The sequence below is a fragment of the Erpetoichthys calabaricus genome, chromosome 1, assembly GCF_900747795.2.
Source record: "Erpetoichthys calabaricus chromosome 1, fErpCal1.3, whole genome shotgun sequence".
NCBI lineage: Eukaryota > Metazoa > Chordata > Cladistia > Polypteriformes > Polypteridae > Erpetoichthys > Erpetoichthys calabaricus.
Window position 1 is genome coordinate 12,404,874 of NC_041394.2, and position 24,816 is coordinate 12,429,689.

General features: G+C 44.5%; 1 protein-coding gene across 1 annotated transcript in view; it reads right to left on the reverse strand.

Moving 5' to 3' along the window:
* Window positions 1-282: 282 nt before the first annotated feature.
* The window catches only part of ap2s1 (adaptor related protein complex 2 subunit sigma 1), a 372,915-nt gene continuing 348,381 nt past the window's right edge, over window positions 283-24,816 (reverse strand). Inside the window, exon 6 of the mRNA XM_051934442.1 lies at window positions 283-296. The gene's annotated coding sequence lies outside the window, so the exon portion shown is untranslated. The remainder of the gene's footprint in view (window positions 297-24,816) is intronic.

Consider the following 24,816-nt stretch of genomic DNA (forward strand, 5'->3'; position numbering starts at 1 on the left):
CCCCACCCCCCGCCAGCAGAGGCTGCTCCACCTTTTTCAGGCTGAGATCCATAACCTCAGAATGGGAGGTGCTGATCCTCAACCAGGCTGTGCTTCATGCTCGGCCTCAAACCGTCCCAGTGTGTGTCTGTGGTCAAAAATGAAGAAGCCAACGGGACCTCATCGTCTGCAAAAAAGCAGAGATGCTGAGGTCACCAAATTGATCATCGACCACTCCATGGATATGCCTAGGAATTCTGTCTATAAAAATTCTGAATAGAATTGGTGGCAAAGGGTACACCTCAGTGGGGGTCTCACCCTCACTACAGTAGGAATGAGTCTGACTTACTGTCAGCAAAGCAAACCAAGCTGTTGCTCTGGTTATAAAGGGACCAAATATCCTCCCTGTTACCCCATACTCCTAAAGTACCCACTACAGGACACCCTGAGGGTTGGGGTCATATGCCTTTTCCAGGTCCACAAAAACACATACAGAATGGTTGAGCAGACTCCCCTGAACCCTCCAGAATCCTTAAAAAGTTGGTCTAGTGCTCCATGCCCGGGGACAAAATCCATTATTGTTCCTCCCAGATCTGACCTTGGACCCTCCTTTCCAGAAACCCTGGAAATCAGCCATCCTAGACAGGATAAGGAGTGAGATCCCCCTAAAGTTGGAACGCACCCCATTTATAAAGATGCAGACCACCAAGCCGTTTTTTCACACCAGAAGCGTTGTCCCCAACCTCCACTCAATACCGAAGTTGCGCATCAGCCAAGACAGCCCAATAACATCCAGAGCCTTCGGGAAATCGGGGCGAATATCAAACACCCACCCACCCATGGGGACTTTCCACAGACCTCAACGACCTCGGCTCAAGTGATGGGTGTGAGAGTCCAATAGTTTAAGAGGTCCTCACCGTGGCTCCCCAAGTGATGTCAGCAGCACTGGGTGATCCTCCGCTTCCCCTCCTGAGTTGTCTCACGGTTTTCCAGAATCCCTTCACGGCCAACAGATGATCATTTTCCTGGGCCTCACCGAATTCCTCCCACCTCCAAATTTTTGCTTCCATAATTTCTATCACACTCCGCTTAGGCCCGTTGGCAAGCTGTCCAAGCTGTCCTCTTTCTTCTGCCTGATGGTTTCCTTTACTGCTGGTGTCTACCAACGGGTTCAGGTGGATAATTTATGCACTGATGACCACAACAATGGAGGCACGGAACATATTTGGGTTCAATGTCCACATCCTCCCTTGGAATGCAAGAGAAATTCATCCTGAGGGTCCCAGCCCAAATGATCAACCCTAACCCTAACCCTAACCCTAGCACTTACAGAGAGAGTTGTAAGGGTCCCGTGCTCTGTGATTCAAGCGGCAGTCAGTTGCAGGTTCCTTGGATGGACTGATCCCCGGATACCAAAACCGACGGTGGAGTTCTTTCATCTCAGCCAAAATGAGCCTCTGCTGTCTGTGTGTGTTCGCCATTCTATCCCCTTCACTGGTATGCACATAACGTGCCTGGGGTTCATAACTTTAGTGATGTTTTGTTGAAGCTGCGTCTGCCTGAGTCTTTCACTTCCCTTTGAAAGCGGGTGGGGGGGGGAGTTGGGGGGATGGGGTGATCTCCTGAGCTTCTATGGCTGCCTAAATCCCCAGTAGGGGGCGACACTGTGGTGCAGAATCCAAGAAAGTTCTGACACTTCTTTTTTCTGTGTGCCCTGTGAAAGTATCAGTCTGGACACACAAAAATGTTTGGGGCAGCCATCCTTATATTGTCCCTGGCTGCAAAAGGATATTGAAATATTCAGTGACGTGCACCGATCGAGATCCAAAACTGAACTGAGGGGCTGGTTGAGAAGATGGCGGTTTTAAAACCCAATAAACGGAAATGACGTCATCTGGCACAGGAACCGGGAGTGACGTCAGTCTTGGCACCTGAACTGGAAGTGATGTCATCGATGTTGAATCAGATATGAATTCCCGTATTTGGCCTGCAGAGATAACAGAAGTTGGTTTAGCGCACCCTGCCATCCCCTGTCCTGGTGCGTAATTACCTTCACTCGGTTCTCTCAGCTTCCTCCTGATCGCACGTGTGTGACAGCCCATAAGACACACTCCAGCATCTCTGTCTCAAGCTCTCTCTCTACTGTGCTCGTTACCTTCATGCCTGTGTGACACTTACTGCGTTTAGAAGTTCACAGTAGGCTGTATGCTCACTCTCTTCTGGATTCTGCGTCAGCCAGCTGCTGCACTTCCAACACTGATATCAAAATGGACTGGCTGTGGCAATTTTCACACAATCACTTCAAGACGTGCCCAGTCTTACGGTAGACGACGTAAGTGACATTATTCAAAGATTGTGCCAAACGTCAGGAGCCAAAAGGGAGAAGGGCTTCAAACTTTATGTTTCCAGCTACATCCACATTTACAAAGGTAAGTATTAGAAACTTGTGTCTGCTATGAACGCACATGGGACAAAAATGTGATGACGTTATGGTTTTTTAAAAAATTTTAGTTATTACTCATTACACTTTATTCTGAGACAGGAGCATATGTACAGTATGTCATATATGTATATCTATGATAGATAGATAGATAGATAGATAGATAGATAGATAGATAGATAGATAGATAGATAGATAGATAGATAGATATGAAAGGCACTATATGTCAGTCATTGGCACAGTATGTTGGCACAGTGCACATGATGTCCTTGTGACTTAAGATATCTGCTAGGCCACCTCAGTGCCCTTCGGCACACAGAGAGCACAAGACCACCTTATCCAAGGAGTGACTCATGGAGGATCCTGATGGCTGGGAGCTGGATTGACCCTACATGGTGGTCCTCGAAGTACCACAGCCATTTTCCCAGCACACTACCCTATAGAAGATGGCACTGGCCACTACAGACTGGTATAAACCACCTCAGGGCATAGAGTTGACTTTGACCCTTCTTGTGTACAGATGGCCTCCATGGTACTCCACTCAAGCCTGTCATTCAGATGCACCCTGATGTGTTTATAAGTCATCACCATCGCTGAGAACCAGGTGCCAAGTGGGTGTTTGAACCTATTGACATCTACAATTATCTGCTTTGTCTTACTGGTCTTGAGCTTCAGGTGGTTGAGTTTGCACCATTCAGTAAACTCCTTCACTAGTGTCCTATATTCATTCTCCTATGGCTGTGTCCGTCTTGTATCTGAAGTCGGAGGTCTGCAGGGTAACCAAGAATGGAGCCCAGACAGCTCCCTGTGGAAGTCCTGTGCTACTCCTGACCACATCACATACACGTTCTTAAGCTGCACAAACAGTTAGGTGGTCCATTATCCAGTGCACACTGATAGCATTGACCCTCATGGACTGGAGCTTCTCCCCTTGAAGTTTGGCCTGTTTGGTGTTGGATGCTCTAGAGAAGTCAGTAATAAGATCCTCTCCCTGCTCTTCTGCCTTTCCAGAAGGGAGTCCGGGACCACACAAGATGTTTTCCGTACAGCAGGAAACCTTTGATGATGATGATGATATGCTGAAGTAGGTTCAGACTGTTGCCCAATGCAGACCTTCAGTACCTCAAGTCTCTCTTCACGTGGTCTGCTTTGAAAGTCAGTCCTGGGGGGCTTGGAGGGGGGTAGAGTGGTGGGCATACATCGCTATAGCTGGTACATGAGGGCACAAACATTGGCAGCTGGTATGCAGAAGTGTGAACCTCCAAAGGGTGTGTGGACAGTGGCATGTGGTCTGGAGTGGGAGGCAGGCACCTGGGCACCTGTTAAAGAGTTGGTTTAACTCATTAGCCCCCTCCATACATCCCACATCTGATCTGCGATTGAACTGTTTGAAGCCCCCTTGTAATTGTGGACCCTACCATTAGGAATGAATGAACTTTTTGTTGTATACTGAAAATGTGAATGGCGGTCCAAAGTCCACCCCTCACCTGCACACCATCACAGCGGGAGTGAATGGCGGTGACCACCCAGCCCGCGATTTAGTGCCATTTAATGCTCTCATTAGGAGCGGCTTGCAGTACTTCATGCCATTTGCTTTGTCTTATGATTAGCCTGATTAGAAGGGCCCCCAGAATTTGAGCGGCTGGGCGCAGCCTAATGCAATGGGGCGGCACCTTTCCGCCCGAAGCGAGTTCACTCAAGAGAAGTGACATCATGTAATCAAAGCCCGCTTTGAGGTGGCGGCTCGAGAAGCCTTTGAGGCAGCACACCTGTAATTAAAGGATTTTCAAACCCAAATCCCGCAGCCCGAGTGCTGGAGTGCTGTTTTTAGGCATGTCGTCATCGGCTGCCTGCCATTGTTTAGACGAGAAGGAGTAAAAGTGTCACTGGCAGGCACATTTTGTTCTCTGCAGCATGCCAGCGCACGTGCGTCATGGGCATGAATAAGGGCAGCGTGTAGGTGTGGCATGAAAGAGGCTATATAGACAAACCGCAAAGTGTCTTATGAATATGGAGCTGCCAGTACTGCTGGCCTCCTGCGGACCACAGCCCTGAATTGGAGAAAACCAAGTTGAGAATGTCAGAGTGCTGTGAAAAAGTATATGCCCCCCACTCTATCTATCTATCTATTATATAGTGCCTTTCACTCTATCTATCTATCTATCTATCTATCTATCTATCTATCTATCTATCTATCTATTATATAGTGCCTTTCACTCTATCTATCTATCTATCTATCTATCTATCTATCTATCTATCTATCTATCTATCTATCTATCTATCTATCTATCTATCTATCTATCTATCTATCTGCCACATCATGAGATTGTATTGCTTGATAACTATTATATCAGCCACATCTGCAGCAGCTGGACGTGTTTATTCCTTGACTATGTTGTGACATTTATCTGATTTAGTCATTTGACAAGTGACCATGTGTGACCCTCCGTAGACCCTTCTGTCAATGTCTCCTGCTGTGTGAAGCATTGATTTGCTTAGTGAAAGCTGAGGTGATACTTTTTCGAAACGTATCTCTGGTTTATCCTGATGTTTTCTTTCTAGGTGTCTCATACAGTGCTGTGCCCCTTCCTGGTTTCCTCCTTCATTTTTGCTTATTTTATGGTCAGGCATAGGAAGAAGGGACCTTGACAACAGAAGACTAGTTGGGATGCTAACCAAGTCATCCTGTTTAATGTCCTTTCTTTTCTTTTCTTTTTTTTTTCTTCTTTTCTTTTAACTTAAAGTTAATGCGTTCTGGCAACTAAATAATAGGCAGCACAATAACAAACAAAGGGTTCTGTTCAGCCAAATTTTTAAGAAAAACAGAGGTCCCGGGGAGCTCTTGTCTCACCAGGTCTTGGTCTCCAAAGAGAGCTCCTTCCAGGCACTCGAGCTTCTTATCTTGTGAGGATGGGAAGGGGCGTGGCTAAGTGCCCTCCGTGGGCGGTGTCTCAGAGCTGTGGGGAGAGAAGGAGGAGACTCAGCTAGTGACGGTGCCCCCTCTCACCCCGGCAGATTGTCACATACCTTGAGTGAGCCAATGAAGAGATGCGTGACATTCATAACACTCCATTTGTTTCTGATCTCCCAACCCATTAAGAAGAACACAAAAGGAGATCTGAGTGAGCAACATGCAGAGTTTTGAAAGGGCCATTTGAGGCTCTTTGAGGATCCTACGGGATCGATGTGCGCTCTTCAATATTTGATGAATGGTCCGACGTACAAATGCATTCGTGGTGCTTTTATATTCAAGCGTCGCATATTCCCGACCGTAATAACACGATACGTTTTAAAGGTCTCACATACCATCTTCTGTATTGTCTTTTTATTTTTTTTTTGCACCCTCACAACAGTATCAGAATGTATGGCGACGTATTGGAGTCACGCCAAAAAGGTCTATTTTGTGATTAAAGTGGAAATTGGCTTTAATCTCAAAATTTCCACCTTAAGTTGATTTGATCATTAAAGTAGACTGTCATAAACATCATCTTAAAACCGACCCAGTTCATGCCACACAAGACAACCATAACTGGGGGAGAGTTATGCCAACACAATGATCAGCCTGAGCCCCTGTGATGTAGGACCACTGCATGGGGAGCTGATTGGTCTCACGCTCACAGAGTCAGGGACACCCCCAGGTGCCAAGCCCCCTGTCAGGCCCAGCAAATGATGGTGGCCCAGAGGTCCACGTATGACGTCCGAAGTGAGCCAATCAAGGAGAAAGGATGAGGCGTGCCGCTTCTTCATGACAAGTCACCCGTTCACATGTCACGCCAATCACAGGCTGCCATCCGAGAATGTGGATTCCAGCTGCTGAACCCCACATCCTACAGTCCTGTTCTGGCGCCCTCAGATGATTTCCTGTTCCAAGTTCTGAAGAAATCTCTCTGTGGACAGCGGTGTTCAAGTGATGAAGACGTCAAGGCAGCTGTGACTTCCTGGTTTGAAGGGGTTAAAGTCATTGTAGGAAAAGTGGATGAAGTGTACGGAACTATCAGGGGACTCTATTGAAAAATAAAACAAACATTTCCTGAAAACTCTTTTATTCCTACTTTTTCTCCTTTCGGCTGCTACATTAGGGGTTGCCACAACAGATCATCTTCTTCCATTCTTCTTGTCCTCATCATCATGCTCTATGACACCCATCACCTGCATGTCCTCTCTCACCACATCCATAAACCTTCTCTCAGCTCTTCCTCTTTTTCTGTTCTCTGGCAGCTCTATCCTTAGCACCCTTTTCTCATTACACCCCTCATCTTTCCTCTACACATGTCCAAACCAATGCAATCTCACCTCTCTGACTTTGTCTCCCAACCGTCCCACCTGAGCTGACCCTCTAATGTCCTCATTTCTAGTCCTGTCTATCCTCGTCACACCCAATGCCAATCTTAGCATCTTTAACTCTGCCACCTCCAGCTCTGTCTCCTGTGCCACCGTCTCCAACCCGTATAACATAGCTGGTCTCACTACCGTCCTGTAGACCTTCCCGTCTGTCACAAATCACTCCTGACACTCTTCTCCCATTCCACCCTGCCTGCACTCTCTTCTTCACTTCTCTTCCACACTCCCCATTACTCTGTACTGTTGATCCCAAGTATTTAAACTCATCCACCTTCGCCAACTCTACTCCCTCATCCTCACCATTTCACTGACCTCCCTCTCATTCACAAACATGTATTCTGTCTTGGTGGTCCTACTGACCTTCATTCCTCTCCTCTCCTCTCATATCTCCACCTCTCCAGGGTCTCCACAACCTGCTCCCTACTCTCACTACAGATCACAATGTCATCAGCAAACATCATAGTCCACGATGACTCCGGTCTAATCTCGTCTGTCAACCTGTCCATCACCATTGCAAATAAGAAAGGGCTCAGAGCCGATCCCTGATGTCATCCCACTTCCGTCACTCCTACCACAGACCTCACCACGGTCACACTTCCCTCGTACATATCCTGTACAACTCTTACATACTTCTCTGCCACTCCCGTCTTCCTCATACAATACCACAGCTCCTCTCTCCTCACCCTGTCATATTCTTTCTCCAGGTCCACAAAGACGCAATGCAACTTCTTTCGGCCTTCTCTATACTTCTCCATCAACATCCTCAGAGCAAACATCTCATCTGTGCTGCTCTTTCTTGGCATGAAACCACACTGTTGCTCACTAATCATTACCTCATTCCTTAACCGAGCTTCCACTACTCTTTCCCATAACTTCATGCTGGTACTCATCTTTTCTTTCCTACTGAGGTAGATTAATTATTGAGCGGCCCTCATACCTAAAGAAAAGTGAAAAAATCCAAGCAAGCAACGTCCAGTCCTCAAGAAGCCACATCTTCTCCACAAATGTAGACGCATCAGGGAAAAAAAATCACTGGAAGAATGAAAGATCTTCCTCAGAGAGAATTCCATAAGTCTCCACTAAGCTAAGAACTACACACCAGTCATCCAGGGTACTGTATGTGATAGTAGCAAACATGTTGCAGCTCTTCAGGCCGGTCCCCCATGCTGGTTAAAGTGTGAAGACGTCAGCCCCTATGAACATCACCATGGGGAGGAAGATGAACCATCAGTGTTGTAGCTACTGTACTTCCATTTGCACAGAGATCTATGAATATGGCTCTGACGTGAAGTCTTGTCCAGTGACCAGTCTTGTTTATGTCAACCTGAGAAAAGGCCAAACGTATATGCCATCTTAAATGACCAGAGGCACAAGTATCTGGCCAGGTCACAGTTCTTCACAATGTTTCAGATTTCTTTATATTAGAACGTTAGAACTGTCTGGACAAGAACTAAATTTTGTATACTTAATTCTTCCAAAAAAACATCAAGTCGAGTTTTGAAAGTCCCTAAAGTCCTCCTGTCTACCACACTACCTGATCGCTTATTCCAAGTGTCTATGGTTCTCTGTGTGAAGAAAAATATTCTTAAAGCTTGTGCGAAATGTACCCCTTACCCCTTGCAAACATATTCAGGGGTCTCAGAAACTGAAGGTGGGAGAACAAGAGGTTTCATAGTGGTTCAATCAACCAAAAGACCACCATAACCAGTGTGGCAAGAATACACTTTGATGGGGAAGCCTCCCATATACTTCAAGTATTGACTGCAAAAATAGGCAAAACCAAAAAGATAAATGCCAGCTTGTGTAGATGCCACATGGGCTGGACGGGCATCCAGGCCAGAATAAGGGATGGTTCCTTACCCTAACAGGCAGGTGGGCATCTCAGCCGGGGAGGAAGAAGGGATCAGATGTGGAAAGAAGGACCAAAAGGGGTGGACGTACAGCCCACTGACAAGAAATGTCGCTGGGGGGTTTTACTAGATATCAGCGGCCCTGGATATCAGTGCCCAATAGGAAGCCAGCAGAGCATGCTCGGAGATCCAGTCCTGCTGTTATAATGGACTCTCATACCACCTGGAAGTGCTTCCATCAGACAATCGCCCTGGCACCAGAAGAACTACCGGGTCCATAATAAAAGGGACAGCACTCCCTTTTCCAGGCTAGTCGGAGCTGGGAGGACGTAGGGCAACACTCAAGTGGAGGAAGGCAGTGCGGTGATGAGAGAAAATTGAGAAAAGAATTGTGGTGGTACCGTGTCTTGTGGCGAATAAACACACCTTTATTTGAAGTCGGGACTCTTCGTGTATTCATGCTGGCGGTTCGGGGCTCGCTGACAGCCCGGTTTCCATCGCACTTGCTACAGATGTGAGTCGAAACAGAACTGATTGACAGAAGGAATATGGCAGCTTTTATAGTTAGGCAGGAGAAATGATGCCATCTGGACAGGAACCGGAAGTGACGTCATCAGCCCCAGAACCTCAGGTGATGTCATCGAGCCCAGGGAGAATTTCCCGTCTTTGGTCAGCGGGGACAAAAGAGAAAGGATTAGCGCACTCTGCCAACCCCTGGTTTGGCATGGAATCACCGTCTTTCAAGCCCTTTAGCTGCCTCCCACGTGTGTGGCACCAGCTACCTGGAAAGAGATCCAAGGAACCCAGTCGAGATGTTGCATAGTGTCATTCCCATCAGAAGTATTTCCATCCATCCATCCATTTTCCAACCCGCTGAATCCAAACACAGGGTCACGGGGGTCTGCTGGAGCCAATCCCAGCCAACAAAGGGCACAAGGTAGGAACCAATCCTGGGCAGGGTGCCAACCCACCACAGGGCACACACAAACACACCCACACACTTGGGCCAATTTAGAACCTGCATGTCTTTGGACTGTGGGAGGAAACCGGAGCACCCGGAGGAAACCCACGCAGACACGGGGAGAACATGCAAACTCCATGCAGGGAGGACCCGGGAAGCGAACCCAGGTCCACCAACTGCGAGGCAGCAGTGCTACCCACTGTGCCACCGTGCCGCCCTCAGAAGTATTTAATAAATATCCATCCATCCATTTTCCAACCCGCTGAATCCGAACACAGGGTCACGGGGGTCTGCTGGAGCCAATCCCAGCCAACACAGGGCACAAGGCAGGAACCAATCCCGGGCAGGGTGCCAACCCACCTCAGGACACACACAAACACACCCACACACCAAGCACACACTAGGGCCAATATAGAATCGCCAATCCACCTAACCTGCATGTCTTTGGATTGTGGGAGGAAACCGGAGCGCCCGGAGGAAACCCACGCAGACACGGGGAGAACATGCAAACTCCACGCAGGGAGGACCCGGGAAGCGAACCCAGGTCCCCAGGTCTCCCAACTGCGAGGCAGCAGTATTTAATAAATATAATTAATTCATTTCTAGCTTTCTAGTGCTTACCTGCCATCTCAAGCCCACCCACCCCACCCTATCCTGCTGGACCCTTTTAGAGTCGACAAACAGATGTATTGGGGAGCTGGGTACTGGGAGTGAAAGTGGAGTAGCTGGTGACCAACGCACATGGACAAGGAGAGAACATGCAGGCTTCATGAAGATGGCATCTGAGCCAGAACTCCAGGGTTTAGAGGTGGCACTGCTTACCACTGTGCCACTGTGCCCCTGTGCTGCCCACCATTATTCATTTTTTCTATTCATTTTTATTTAACCATAATGTTATCACATCATTTCATAGGAAACAACTTGTTAACTGGCCACACTGTGCTGCCAATTAGCTCATCTTTAATTCTTCATAATTTGCCCTTATGCCCCTTTCTTCTGCCCACTCCATAGTTTCTACTGCTGTGCCCTGAACTCTTTTGAGTGGAAGGCGTTCTCACCAAGTAGCTTTGAGCCTATGGACACACGTAAAGGCTCACTAATGCATTAATACAATGAAACTGGCAGCTGGATGAGTTGAGGTCTCCACTAAGGTACCCGGACCCCCTTTTAAAGAGCTTGGTGACTGTTGGCTTTTTTATTTTTTTTTTTGTTGCGTGAAAACAAAGCCGACTGGAGAAAAACCAAAGAAAGAAAGAAATGTGTGAGAAAATGCAGCCACGATCACTTGGCCAGGGTCCTTCCCCTCCTTCTCAGTCGTTGCCTTCTCTTTAGCTGTCGAAACCGCGGCCCCCCAGTGTGTGGGAATGCTATTGTCATGGAGTCCTCTGCGGCAGAGCATGCAGAGAGGACCCATTGTGTCACCGTGGGGACGATAGCAGGAGAGGCCACCGTGTCACTGAGCCGCCTATTAACCCCTGGGTAGGGGGCGCGTGTGAATGTGGAGGAGCACGAGAGTCCATTCGGGGGGTGACAATGCTAGAGTGTGACACTGGAGGAGGTGTCACTTGTAACCATCTGAGATAATGACCCTTTACTGAGCTGGAGGACGTGCGTAAAAATGTCATCAGTCAAAGTCAGAGCACAGCAGCACAGAAACAGCCAGCAATGAAGTGAGTGAGACCACCGAGTGATAGTTGGTGCCAAACATGGCACATCTGCACCTGGGGGTGGCGCTATGACCCTGTGGATATACACTCAGAGACAGATGGAGACTGGGGGCTTCATGGATATAAGTAGTTTAACCGAACCATGGTGGGGGGATAGGGGGGGTGCACAAACCAGTCTGGTCCCAAGCCTGGATAAGAGAGGAGGGTTACATCAGGAAGGGCATCCCATGTAAAATTTTTCCAGGTCAGCATGCGGACAAAGATTGCGATTGGTCGAGGCCCGGGTTAACAATAGCTGCCAACAGGGTGATGACGGAAATTGGGCTACTACTGGCTGAAGAAGAAGAGGGAGATGTGTCTGGAGACAGGTGGAGAAGAGGAAGGTTAGGAGAGAGGAAGAAAGGGTAGGAACTTTGAATGTCGGCAGTATGACTGGTAAGGGATGACAGCAGATACAGTCATATGAAAAAGATTGGGAACTCCTCTTAATCCATCCATCCATCATCTAACCTGCTATATCCTAAATACAGGGTCACGGGGGTCTGCTGAAGACAATCTCAGCCAACAGAGGGCAGGAAACAAACCCCAGGCAGGGCACCAGCCCACCGCAGGGCGTGCACACACACACACACCAGGGACAATTTAGAATGGTCAATGTACCTAACCTGCATGTCTTTGGACTGTGGGAGGAAACCCACGCAGACACGGGGAGAACATGCAAACTCCATGCAGGGAGAACCTGGGAAGCGAACCCAGGTCTCCTAACTAGGAGGCAGCAGCGCTACCCACTGCGCCACCGTGCTGCCCCCTTCTTAATTCTTTGGATTTTTGTTTCTCATTGGCTGAGCTTTCAAAGTAGCAACTTCCTTTTAATATCTGACATGCCTTGTGGACACAGTAGTATTACAGCAGTGACATTCAGTTTATTGGATTAACAGAAAATATGCATCATAACAAAATTAGACAGGTGCATAAATGTGGGCACCCCAACAGAGATATGACATCAATACTTAGTTGAGCCTCCTTTTACAAATCTAACACCTCTAGACGCTGTCCTCCTATAGCCTGTGATGAGTGTCTGATTCTGGATGGAGGTATTTCTGACCATTCTTCATACAAAATCTCTCCAGTTCAGTTCAATTTGATGGACAGCCTGCTTCAAATCATCCCATAGATTTTCCATGATATTCAAGTCAGTGGACTGTGACGGCCATTCCAGAACATTGTACTTCTCCCTCTGCATGAATGCCTTTGTAGATTTCCAACTGTGTTTTGGGTCATTGTCTTGTTGGAATATCCAACCCCTGCGTAACTTCAACTTTGTGACTGATGCTTGAACATTATCCTGAAGAATTTGTTGATATTGAGTTGAATTCATCCGACCCTCGACTTTAACAAGGGCCCCAGTCCCTGAACTAGCCACACAGCCCCACAGCATGATGGAACCTCCACCAAATGTGACAGTAGGTAGCAGGGGTTTCTCTTGGAATGCGGTGTTCTTCTTCCGCCATGCAAAGCACTTTTTGTTTTGACCAATTAACTCCATTTCTGTCTCATCAGTCCAAAGCACTTTGTTCCAAAATGAATCTGGCTTGTCTAAATGAGCATTGGCATACAACAAGCGACTCTGTTTGTGGCGTGAGTGCAGAAAGGGCTTCTCTCTCATCACCCTGCCATACAGATGTTCTTTGTGCAAATTGAATTGTAGAACTATGTCCAGATACACCATCTGCAGCAAGATGTTCTTGCAGGTCTTTGGAGGTGATCTGTGGTTGTCTGTCACCATTCTCACAATCCTGCTCATATGCCGCTCCTGTATTTTTCTTAGCCTGCCAGACCTGCTGGTTTAACAGCAACTGTGCCTGTGGCCTTCCATTTCCTGATTCCATTCCTTACAGTTGAAACTGACAGTTTAAACCTCTGAGATGGCTTTTTGTAGCCTTCCTCTAAACCAGGAGACTCAACAATCTTTGTTTTCAGATCTTTGGAGAGTTGCTTTGAGGATCCCATGATGTCACTCTTCAGAGGACAGTCAAAGTGAAGCACAACTTGTAATTGACCCCCTTAAATACCTTTATATCTCATGATGGACACACCTGTCTATGAAGTTCAAGGCTTAACGAGCTCATCCCACCAATTTGGTGTTGTAAGTAATCAGCATTGAGCAGTGACAGGCATTCAAATCAGCACAATGACAAGGGGACCCACATTTGTGCCACAGCCTGTTTTTCACTTTAATTTCATACAACTAAATACTGCGTCACTAAAAATCTTTGTTCAGAAAACACCGCAGTACTCAGATGTTCCTAGGAAATTAAAGACATACCACTGTTATCTTTATTATTGAAAGGAGAGTCAATTATGATGCAGGCTGAGAGGGGGTCCCAAACTTTTTCACATGACTGTATGATGGTTGGCAGGTTGATATATCGTGTGTAGGAGACCACATGGAAGGGGAGTAAGGCCAGTGGACCAGAGGGGGGATCATGGTGTGCATGTGAGGAGAGCTGAGGTAGGGGTTTATCCTGAAGAGTGTTTTAGAAGTGTCAGAGACAGTGATGATTATGAAGCTGTGATGATGAATGTTGTTATTGCAAATGCCCCACAAGTTGGTTGTTCAATGGATGAGAAGGAAGATTTCTGGAGTGAGTTGGATGAGGTGATGAACAGAGAGTGGTGATTGGAGCGGATTTCAATAGACGTTTTGGTGAAGGGAAGAGAGGAGGTGATGGGTAGGTATGGTGTCAAGGAGAGGAATGAACAACAATAACAACATTTATTTATATAACACATTTTCTTTTTTTTTTTTAATTTTATTTATTAATTTTATTGTAATCATTCCATCCATCCATCCATTTTCCAACCCGCTGAATCTGAACACATGGTCACGGGGGTCTGCTGGAGCCAATCCCAGCCAATCCCAGGGCACAAGGCAGGAACCAATCCTGGGCAGGGTGCCAACCCACCGCAGGACACACACAAACACACACTAGGGCCAATTTAGAAACGCCAATCCATCTAACCAGCATGTCTTTGGACTGTGGGAGGAAACCAGAGCGCCCGGAGGAAACCCACGCAGACACGGGGAGAACATGCAAACTCCACGCAGGGTGGACCCGGGAAGCGAACCCGGGTCTCCTAACTGCGAGGCGCTACCACTGCGCCACCGTGCCGCCCTCATTCCATACAAATAGATCAATTTATAACAAAAAAAAAAATTGAAGACAAATCAAACCCCACCCCTGAGAAGCAGAGCTTAGCCAAAGGAGAATTGCTTAGGACTTTTTAATAAGGCAACAATAATATATAGCACATTTTCATACAAAAAGTAGCTCAAAGTGCTTTACATAATAAAGAAAAGAAAAATAAAAGACAAAATAAGAAATTAAAATAAGACAACATTAGTTAACATAGAAAAAGAGTTAGGTCCGATGGCCAGGGGGGGACAGAAAATGAATGAAGAAGGTCAGATGATAGTGGTGTCATGGACGGCGGGCAGGGACACCCCTGGAATAGAAGGATGGGGGAAGGCAGCTACTTGCCGACACTGCTTCCCCCAAAACGCTAGATGGCAGCTTCCCTGGAGTGCAGTGGAAGGCACTGAGTTTGGACACACAGACCTGGTGGGTGCTGTGGGTGCCGCCAGGAGGAGCTGTCAAAGACACCTGGGGACATTTTCTTTCATTGTAGCTCAGAAGTGCGAGGTAGTCACGAGGACAGAAGCTCCGAAGTATTTCCGGGCTGAAGAAAATCCGGGCGGCACGGTGGCACTGCTGCCTCACAGTTAGAAGACCCAGGTTTGCTTCCCAGGTCCTCCCTGCGTGGAGTCTGCATGTTCTCCCCGTGTCTGCATGGGTTTCCTCCGACAGTCCAAAGACATGCAGGTTAGGTGCATTGGCGATTCTAAATTGTCCCTGCTGTGTGTGCTTGGTGTGTGTGTGTGTGCCCTGCGGTGGGCTGGCACCCTGCCCAGGGTTTGTTTCCTGCCTTGTGACCTGTGTTGGCTGGGATTGGCTCCAGCAGACCCTGTGACCCTGTACTTAGGATATAGCGGGTTGGATGATGGATGGATAATATTTTCAACTTTTTAGTCTTGGGTTTGTTTTAGTATAATTTTGTAATCGATATTTTAACACTTCCTTTAATATTTCTATCCATTACTAGTGCCATCTACTGGTGAAATTTTGAACTATTCTTCATATGATTTTTAATTAATTTTTTTTTTTTTTAAATAATTTTTTTGCATTTATATAGTGCTTTTCGGGCAGCACGGTGGCACAGTAGTAGCACTGCTGCCTCGCAGTTAGGAGACCCGGGTTTGCTTCCCAGGTCCTCCCTCCGTGGAGTTTGCATGTTCTCCCCGTGTCTGCGTGGGTTTCCTCCCACAGTCCAAAGACATGCAGGTTCGGTGGATTGGCGATTCTAAATTGTCCCTAGTGTGTGCTTGGTGTGTGTGTGTGTGTGTGTGTGCCCTGCGGTGGGCTGGCACCCTGCCCAGGGTTTGTTTCCTGCCTTGCACCCTGTGTTGGCTGGGGATTGGCTCCAGCAGACCCCCATGACCCTATAGTTAGGATATAGTGGGTTGGATAATGGATGGATGGATGGATGGATGGATGGATGGATGGATGGATGGATGGATGGATGAAGAAAATCCTTGTTCTTTATTAGACCTGGAGATGCCAGCCAGTCACATGGTCAGAAAGACCAAAGCACTTCCTGGTCAAAGACTATTTAAAGGACTGATGGGAACCCAGCAGAGGAGTGTGATGGAGGTTGGTGGGAGAGAATTGTTGTAGTGATTTGGTGTTTATTGTGGACATGGTGCTTAGAAGGCACTCTTTTGGAACAGAAAAGAATTAAAAGTCTTCTTAGAGCTTTTACCTTGTGTTCAGAGTATCTGTCTTTTGGGGTCCACTGGGCAACAGCGCCCTCAAGTGTCCTGAGTGGATTTTGCCAAAAGGATGGACATGGCTGGGGTGAATACATATTTAAAGAAGAGGGAGGAACATAGGGTGACGTACAAGAGTGGAGGAAGATGCACACAGGTAGAAGAGTCAATCTGAAGGAGATTGAAGACTGCAAAGTGGTGGCAGGGGCAAGTGTAGTTAGACAGCACGGGATGGTGGTCTGCAGGATGATGTTGGAGAGCAAGAAGAGGAAGGGAGTGAGGGCAGAGCCAAGGATCAAATGGTGGAAGTTGAAAAAGGAAGACTGCAAGGTTGAGTTTAGGGAGAAGGTGAGACAGGCACTAGGGTGGCAGTGAAGAGTCACCAGACAGCAGATGTAGTAAGGGTGACAGCAAGAAGAGGGCTTGGCATGACATCTGGAAAGAGGAAGGAGGAAAAGGAAACCTGGTGGTGGAATGAGGAAATACAGGAGAGTATACAGAGGAAGAGGATGGCAAAGAAGAAGTGGGATAGTCAGAGAGATGCAGAAAGTAGACAAGAGTACACGGAGATGAGGAGCAAGGTGAAGGCTTCCCAGTTGCATCCTTTAGGAAGCTGATGGTTGAAATGGAAAGAGGTTAACTTGGATAGATACCATTTACTACTTCTAAGCCTTTACAATGTGGTAAGTGTCCTGTGAAAGGCGCTATATAGGACTGTATCACTGGAGGAATCAGGAAACATTCAAGCACTGGTTGATTATCATTTATGAAACACTTGTCATGCTTCCTCCTTTCTTAGAATATTACAACACTTTAGACGAGAACAGGACATTCAGCCCAACGAAGCTCGCCAGTCCTGTCCACTGAATTCTTCCAAAAAAACATCAAGTCGAGTTTTGAAAGTCCCTAAAGTCCTACTGTCTACCACACTGCTAGGTAGCTTATTCCAAGTGTCTATTGTTCTTTGTGTAAAGAAAAACTTCCTAAAGTTTGTGTGAAAGTTCCCCTTCACAAGTTTCCAGCTGTGTCTCTGTGTTCTTGATGAACTCATTTTAAAATAACAGTCTCAATCCACTTCATTAATTCCCTTCATAATCTTAAACACTTCAGTCAGGTCTCCTCTTAATCTTATTTGTCTTAAACTGTAAAGGCTCAGCTCTTTTAATCTTTCCTCATAACTCATCCCTTGTAGCCCTGAATCAGCCTAGTTGCTCTTCTCTGGACCTTCTCTTGTGCTGCTATGTCCTTTTTGTAGCCTGGAGACCAAAACTGCACCCAGTACTCCAGATGAGGCCTCACCAGTGTGTTATAAAGCTTGAGCAGAACCTCCTGTGACTTGTACTCCACACATCAAGGCGCTATATAACCTGACATTCTGTTAGTCTTCCTAACGGCTTCCGAACACTGTCTGGAATTCGATAGCATAGAGTCCACTACGACTCCGAAATTCTTCTTATAAGGTGAACTCTCGATTTTCAGACCTCCCATTGTGTATTCAAACCTCACATTTTTACTTCCTATGTGTAATTCTTTACATTTACTGACATTACATTTCATCTGCCACAAATCTGCCCAAGTCTTTCTGTAATGATATAAAGGACTCCAAATTATCTGCTAATCCACCTAGCTTGGTATAATCTGCAAACTTAACCAGCTTGTTATTTATATTCCTATCTATATCATTTATAAATATTAAAAATAGCAGTGGCTCCCACACTGACCCCTGCTGGTCACCACTCTTATTAATTCTGATGAGGTTCCTCACACCATCACCCTTTCCCAGCCCTTTCGTATCATTTAAAATGATTTGTGACCAAAATTTTTTTAATGTCCTTTTAGCTCATTTTCAAAAGGATTAAGTGGCTCGTGAAAGGTGCTATATATCTTAAAGATTGAATCACTGTAAGAATCATAAAATATTCAGCCTGGGTTGAAAATTCATTCTGAAAACATTTGTCTTAAGACTCGTGTCTTAAAATTTATATTCATATAGCGCCTTTTCCAGTTTAACAGTTTGCATATCTTTATCTGCCCAAAAATAATTTAGTGGCTTTCATTTCATGAATTCTCAGCCCTTTAGGTGATTTAGGACTATTTATGCCCAGTCCTTTCGATGTCCTTTTAGAACATTTTACATAGTGAGCTGTGAAAGGTGCTATATAAAGAAAAGTTTGAATGATTGGAAGAGTCATAAGGCAGTTAGCCTCGTATATTGATTTGTTCTTTAACTATTTGCTGAGCTACCTTCAATAAATCTTTATATTTACACTATATGATTATTCATTGTAGAATATTTATTTTAAGACCCCCACACTTTATGTTCACACTATATAATTATTCATTCTAGAATATTTATTTTAAGACCCCCACACTTTATGTTCACACTATATAATTATTCATTCTAGAATATTTATTTAAGACCCCCACACTTTATGTTCACACTATATAATTATTCATTCTAGTATATATATTTTAAGACCCCCACACTTTACGCTCACACTATATAATTAGAATATTTATTTTAAGACCCTACACTTTACACTCACACTGTATAATCATTCATTCTAGAATATTTATTTTAAGACCCCACACTTTACGTTCACACTATATAATTATTCATTCTAGAATATTTATTTTAAGACCCCACACTTTACGTTCACACTATATAATTAGAATATTTATTTTAAGACCCCACACTTTACACTCACACTATATAATTATTCATTCTAGAATATTTATTTTAAGACCCCACACTTTACGTTCACACTATATAATTATTCATTCTAGAATATTTATTTTAAGACCCCACACTTTACGTTCACACTATATAAATATTCATTCTAGAATATTTATTTTAAGACCCCACACTTTATGTTCACACTATATAATTATTCATTCTAGAATATTTATTTTAAGACCCTACACTTTACACTCACACTGTATAATTATTCATTCTAGAATATTTATTTTAAGACCCCCCACACTTTATGCTCACACTATATAATTATTCATTCTAGAATATTTATTTTAAGACCCCCACACTTTATGTTCACACTATATAATTATTCATTCTAGAATATTTATTTAAGACCCCCACACTTTATGTTTACACTTTATGTTCACACTATATAATTATTCATTCTAGTATATATATTTTAAGACCCCCACACTTTACGCTCACACTATATAATTAGAATATTTATTTTAAGACCCTACACTTTACACTCACACTGTATAATCATTCATTCTAGAATATTTATTTTAAGACCCCCACACTTTACGTTCACACTATATAATTATTCATTCTAGAATATTTATTTTAAGACCCCACACTTTATGTTCACACTATATAATTATTCATCCTAGAATATTTATTTTAAGACCCTACACTTTACACTCACACTGTATAATTATTCATTCTAGAATAATTATTTTAAGACCCCCCACACTTTATGCTCACACTATATAATTATTCATCCATCCATCCATCCATCCATTGTCTCCCGCTTATCCGAGGTCGGGTCGCGGGGGCAGCAGCTTGAGCAGAGATGCCCAGACTTCATTCTCCCCGGCCACTTCTTCTAGCTCTTCCGGGAGAATCCCAAGGCGTTCCCAGGCTAGTCAAGAGACATAGTCCCTCCAGCGTGTCCTGGGTCTTCCCCGGGGCCTCCTCCCGGTTGGACGTGCCCGGAACACCTCACCAGGGAGGCGTCCAGGAGGCATCCTGATCAGATGCCCGAGCCACCTCATCTGACTCCTCTCGATGCGGAGGAGCAGCGGCTCTACTCTGTGCTCCTCCCGGATGACTGAGCTTCTCACCCTATCTTTAAGGGAAAGCCCAGACACCCTGCGGAAGAAAACTCATTTCAGCCGCTTGTATTCGCGATCTCGTTCTTTCGGTCACTACCCATAGCTCATGACCATAGGTGAGGGTAGGAACATAGATCGACTGGTAAATTGAGAGCTTCGCCTTGCGGCTCAGCTCCTTTTTCACCATGACAGACCGATGCAACGCCCGCATTACTGCGGATGCCGCACCGATCCGCCTGTCGATCTCACGCTCCATTCTTCCCTCACTCGTGAACAAGACCCCGAGATACTTGAACTCCTCCACTTGGGGCAGGATCTCGCTACCAACCCTGAGAGGGCACTCCACCCTTTTCCGGTTGAGGACCATGGTCTCGGATTTGGAGGTGCTGATTCTCATCCCAGCCGCTTCACACTCGGCTGCGAACCGATCCAGAGAGAGCTGAAGATCACGGCCTGATGAAGCAAACAGGACAACATCATCTGCAAAAAGCAGTGACCCAATCCTGAGCCCACCAAACCGGACCCCCTCAACACCCTGGCTGCGCCTAGAAATTCTGTCCATAAAAGTTATGAACAGAATCGGTGACAAAGGGCATATATATATAATTATTCATTCTAGAATATTTATTTAAGACCCCACACTTTATGTTCACACTATATAATTATTCATTCTAGAATATTTATTTAAGACCACCACACTTTATGTTTACACTTTATGTTCACACTATATGATTATTCATTCTAGAATATTTATTTTAAGACCCTACACTTTACACTCACACTGTATAATTATTCATTCTAGAATAATTATTTTAAGACCCCCCACACTTTATGCTCACACTATATAATTATTCATTCTAGAATATTTATTTTAAGACCCCCACACTTTACGCTCACACTATATAATTATTCATTCTAGAATATTTATTTTAAGACCCCCACACTTTACGCTCACACTATATAATTATTCATTCTAGAATATTTATTTTAAGACCCTACACTTTATGCTCACACTGTATAATTATTCATTCTAGAATATTTATTTAAGACCCCACACTTTACGCTCACACTATATAATTATTCATTCTAGAATATTTATTTTAAGACCCCCACACTTTACGCTCACACTATATAATTATTCATTCTAGAATATTTATTTTAAGACCCTACACTTTATGCTCACACTGTATAATTATTCATTCTAGAATATTTATTTAAGACCCCACACTTTATGTTCACACTATATAATTATTCATTCTAGAATATTTATTTTAAGACCCCCACACTTTACGCTCACACTATATAATTATTCATTCTAGAATATTTATTTTAAGACCCCCCACACTTTATGCTCACACTATATAATTATTCATTCTAGAATATTTATTTTAAGACCCCCACACTTTACGCTCACACTATATAATTGTTCATTCTAGAATATTTTTTAAGACCCCCACGCTTTATGTTCACACTATATTATTTTTTTATTATTATTTTTTTTTTAGCTTTATTAGATCTAGGCTGAGTGACTTGTTTTTCTCGTCATACACATTTCATTGTATGTTGACCCTGTGTTAACCTATATATGACAAATAAACCTAAACCTAAACCTATATAATTATTCATTCTAGAATATTTATTTTAAGACCCCCACACTTTATATTCATTTACAGGGAACTTAATTCAAATTATATGTGGCCTTAAAAGTACTTTTCTGCGAAAGGCGCTATATTAAATGTAACCTGATGGATTAGATTGTACAACTGAATGTAAGACCCCAAACTATGAAGTGAAACTAGACTTGGTGGTCTGAGGGTCAAGTAGATATCCGGGGAGCCCCACCACTCTGCAATGTGATGACTCACCAGGTGTGCCTTGGGCAAGTTGTCCCACCAAGTGACCCCTGCGTAAGCCCTCAGCCTTTAGTCTGGGTTTTGGACAACGCTGATCGACTCACACAAGACCCCCCCTCTCCCGTGTCACTTGCACTCCAGGTGACTCCCGAGCCCCTAGTGAGTCACTCCATTATTCCAGCGTGAGTTCACTCAGGTGGTCCCAATAGCCTAATGGCTGCAAAAAATAAGACATCTCTGTGCAGGTCTGGTTGGGAGGGGTTGAGTGAGTGGCGGACCACCAGAGGAACAGATGACTCACAGGAGATGACAAGGAGGAAGAGTGGATCAAGGGAAGCTTTGTCTGCATTTGAATTCGGAAGCAACAAGATGAAGTTAAACAGGTGAAGGCGCTTGATTCATCTCCAATACTTCACCTGCCTGAGTCTGTGCCCCCCGCTGCAAAGGCTGGGTGGGGGGGGGTTTACAGAGACACAGTCTTTAATTAGTCGGTGAGTCAGCCAAGGAGCTGCCGTCTGCATTCAGCTGGATGACTCACACCCTCCATCAACTTTGGTTTCTTCCCCTTAGCTTCGTTTAGAGCAGGTGCATCCTATGCAAGGCGCTATATAAATGAAGGATCAACCAAATTAAAGAGCCACACAATATGGAGGCTTGCAGGAAAAATTCTGGAACTTTTTGCACAGAATTTTTAGTTCATACTGCACTTTATTACATGGTGCTAAATTTGAAAACAAGCTCGCTATGAAAGGCGCTATATAATTTAAGAACTGCTTAACTCGATGAACCACTCGCATGATGATTAATTAGGGAACATTTGTTATAAGACCCCACACTTGATCGTGATGTTCATAGAGCCTCTTCTACAAGGAACGTCATTCTTTATTTCGTCTTTGTATACTCAAGGCAGAAAATGTCCACGCCGTTAAAATGTCTGCTGTTAAGCCACCTTATTCATGACCAGTCTGATAAGCTCCCCATGAAGTATAAGTACCCTTTGAAAGGCACTATATAATGAAACGGCTGACTAATTGGAAGTGGTGTGTGGTGTTTAAGCTTTGTGTGATTATGTGGTCTCCAACAATCTGAATCGGCACTTCTATGAAGCTTTATGCTCCTACAGCTCCTTGTCTGGTGTTTTGTGTTATAATTTATTTTTTCTTTTGTCTTTTAATGCTCGGCTCTCAGGCTGGCTAAGCCACTTCCTCAGGGTCTTCTTACGTTACCTCTGCCCCTCAAGGTGACTGATGTCCAGTCTGGCTGGTTGACCTTTTCCAACGTTCTGCCAAGATGGCGTTGGACCTCTTAGGAGGTCTCTGGTCACCTGCTGTTTGACAGATTCCAGACGGCCTAGCTCCATTCGGGGAAAGACAGTCCATTGGGGGGTTTGGGGGATATCCCTCCACTTTGCAACTTCTTTGGAATGTTATTTTTTACTGGAAGAAGCTGTTGTGGAAAAGGGGATTGTGGCAAAATTGGGTGCCATCATGAAAAATCCAGGAAGGCGCTCTCTTGGGCATTGGTGGTCTTTTCTGCCCATTCCTATCAGGCCATTCAATTTAAGTTCATTTTGAAATTTCTGCACAATATACATTGATAGATTGATTGATGTATTGATTGACCGACCAATATATTGATTGATTGATTGATTGATTGATCAAGGATGCAGACTCATGGGATAGATAATCCAGCACACAGAGCAATTGATTGATTGATTGATTGAATGATTCATTGATTGGCTGATCTATTGATTGATTGATTGATCAAGGATGCAGACTCATGGGATAGATAATCCTGCTCACAGAGCAATTGATTGATTGATTGATTGATTGAATGATTCAGTGATTGGCTGATCTATTGATTGATTGATTGATTGATTGATCAAGGATGCAGACTTATGGGATCGATAATCCAGCTCACAGATCAATCTATTGATTGATTAATTGATTGATTGATTGATTGGCTGATAAATTGATCGATTGATTGATCAAGGATGCAGACTCATGGGATCAATAATCCAGCTCACAGATCAATCTATTGATTGATTGATTGATTGATTGATTGATCAAGGATGCAGACTCATGGGATAGATAATCCTGCTCACAGAGCAATTGATTGATTGATTGATTGATTGATTGAATGATTCAGTGATTGGCTGATCTATTGATTGATTGATTGATTGATTGATCAAGGATGCAGACTTATGGGATCGATAATCCAGCTCACAGATCAATCTATTGATTGATTAATTGATTGATTGATTGATTGGCTGATAAATTGATCGATTGATTGATCAAGGATGCAGACTCATGGGATCAATAATCCAGCTCACAGATCAATCTATTGATTGGTTGATTGATTGATTGATTGATTGATTGATCAAGGATGAAGACTCATGGGATAGATAATCCAGCTCACAGAGCAATTAATTGATTGATTGAATGATTCAGTGATTGGCTGATCTATTGATTGATTGATTGATCAAGGATGCAGACTCATGGGATCAATAATCCAGCTCACAGATCAATCTATTGATTGACTGATTGATTGATTGATCAAGGATGAAGACTCATGGGATAGATAATCCAGCTCACAGAGCAATTAATTGATTGATTGATTCAGTGATTGGCTGATCTGTTGATTGATTGATTGATCAAGGATGCAGACTCATGGGATCGATAATCCAGCTCACGGCTCAATCTATTGATTGATTGATTGATTGATTGATTGATTGATTCGCTGGATTATCAGTCCCGTGTGTCTGTATCCTTGATTTTTTATGTCTCTGCTGCTGTAAACTTCTCAATTTCCACCCCGGGATTATCTCACAAGCTATTAAAGACTAAGTGGCTTTGACTTTTTGATTTTCCCATGATATGGTCGTAAGGAGTCAGATTCCGCGATGCTCATCCAGTGGCAGTAGAAAATGGTGCCATGCTGTTTGCCCACAAAAAAATATTGTGTCGAGGCCACAGATTACAATTATCACTTACTGTCATGATGGTGGTCTCTGTAGGGCCTGTAGCC